Genomic DNA, 2,600 nt, shown 5'->3' on the forward strand with positions numbered 1-2,600 from the left:
TCATGAAAGAAGAAAGAAGATACCCTTGGGGAGTCACACACTGACACTACCTTGAGAGGGAGATGAATGGGATACAGGCATGACTCTAAACATGACGTCCTATTTAGCTGGCCAACCAATTTGAGCTGGTCAAGAATTCAGGCTCTATTTTGAGGACTTTGCCAACAAAAGGGCATGTGTAGGTCCTGAGTAAGGAAAGTTTGTACAGTTGGCTTCTGTGAAAAAAGTAGATAATATTATTTGATGTATGGCTGAAAGTGGAAGGAATGTTTCAGGTTACTGTTGAGCATGGGTCGATCAAGATTACCGTCCCGGGGTGCCTGGCTGCGTCAGTCAGTTAAGTGTCCCACTTTTGATTTTGACTCAGGTCATGCTATCACAATTATGAGATTGAGCCCGCATAGGGCTCTGCACTGACCATGAAGCCTGCTTAAGAGTCTCTTTCTCTCCCTCTGTTTGTACCCCCCTCCCCACCCCTACTCACACACTCTTTCTTTCTAAAAAAAAAAAAAAAAAAAAAAGATTACAATCCAACATCATTAAACTGGAAGAAGTAGCATATCAAAGTTGGGTCAATGGGATCAATCTACCCCAGATACAAACAAAAAGTAGTACACTGTGTAGGGAAGGTAAAAACAAAAATAAAACAAAAAACATTGTTCTGTTTATTATCACTATGAGCCTGTAATTCTAAGCACTCAGTGGAAAACTACTCCCTGAAAAAAGTTTTGTTGGCTTAAGATCTAAACAAGTATAACAGTTACTGTTATGGTTTTCCAATATTATATATATTACATATTGCTTGTATATGTAAATATATAATATGCTTTAAATTACCTCCTTTTGAAAGACTTATTTCTCACTGAACATTGTATTCCACTTGTAAATTACTTTAGAGAACTGCCAGATGTGAGGTTGTGCCCTGACACATGAGACTCAAGAGTAAGTTTGTAATGATTCATAATCGATGGAATTCTCATTTGCCATAGTTTATATCTTCACATATTCCTGTGTTTAAACTGTGGGTTTTAAATACTTGGGTGGCTCAGTTGGTTAAGCATCTGACTCTTGATTTCAGCTCAGGTCATGATCTCACAGTTGTGAGTTCAAGCCCCATGTTAGGCTCTACATTGTCTGAGAGCCTGCTTGGGATTCTCTCTCTCCTTCTCTCTGCTCCTCCCAAACTCACATGTGTGTACGCATGCACATTCTCTCTCTCAAAATAAATAAATAAACTAAAAAAAAACACCAATAAATAATAGTTATAAATATAATGAAACAGAACTTGAATTATTTCAATTCTGCCATTTCATGTGACCATTTAGAGTTTTCATTTGTGTTTAAGATTTTTAAATTTGCAGAAGCTAAAGCTCAAAAATAGAAACTTTAATGTTAATCACTCATTAAAAACCAAAGTAAATATGTTATTTCTTTTTTTCCCCAAAAAGTATCTTGAGTAAATTGAGAACACAAGAATATAATTGATTACTTACTTCCTTTTTAGACCTGAATGTTCATCCATTCTTTACTCATTGATTTATAGTATGATTGTGTTTATTAAGGTCCATAAAGAAAAAATTTCAGTCTACATTTCTTTTGTTGATATTATTCTTGTTTCATGTCATAGTTATTGCTGAAAATAATTTCGTTGTATAGAGGAAAAATGTTCTCTGTGTACCAAATATGCCAGGGATGTCACTGGTTAAAAGTATATGAATTATTGTGTATGAGTAACAAACCTCTCCAAATTATTTTTGCAAATGAAGCCCATGAGACCCTAGGAAGAGAAATGCTATCAATTGTGTCCATCCTGTGCTTGTTAACTGACTCCCATGATAGAGAATAAGAATACTGCTGGCCTATGTTTTGGACCGTCTTCCATGTCTCATGAACTTCTTAATGATTTATCCATGTAAGACACTTTGGTGAATCCTTTTAAGTTTCCTATATGATTTATAGCATTTCATTCAGAGTGACTTTTTTCAAATGGGTGTAGATGATGTTTGACAGCAGCATATTCCTTTTCATTTCTCAGAGCTAATGAGTTAAGGAGAATTTGCCAAAGGTGTGCCATCAGTGAAGATTTCTGAGTTGGATACCAGTTAGAAACTAATAATATACTGGTTAATTATCTACACTTTCCATTGCTAGGAAGAAAATGCTGAAGTGCAATAAAGAAAAAAAAAAACTCCTTTATTCAAGTAAACATTGGCATAGTAACCAATAGACTTCATATTTATCTTCCCTTCAGGATTTAAACATCCAAGTAAACGTTTTTATATTTTATTGTAGAATAAAGTAAGGTTAATCAAAATGAATTTGTTGCATACAATTTTTCAAGAAACTGGAAAAATGTAGACACATCATTATCTAGTATCTTAATTAGAATTTGGCAAGTATGATAAAGAGGTTTAATATAGAAATCAGGGCTTCCAGGAATATAGGGAGAGCTGAATGGGTTCTTCTGGTCACCTGGCATGCTAGTCTCCTTCTTGTACATGAGTGACATGGTCACATCAGTGGGTTCTGTGGTAAGTGATCAAATCTATAATGACAGCAGGACTCAGACATACTACAGCTATCTGATCAACAGGAAGAGG

The sequence above is a fragment of the Lynx rufus genome, unplaced genomic scaffold (genome assembly GCF_022079265.1).
Source record: "Lynx rufus isolate CCGP_SWC_20201006 ecotype Redwood Valley unplaced genomic scaffold, mLynRuf1.p SCAF_6, whole genome shotgun sequence".
In the NCBI taxonomy this organism is placed as follows: Eukaryota; Metazoa; Chordata; class Mammalia; order Carnivora; family Felidae; genus Lynx; species Lynx rufus.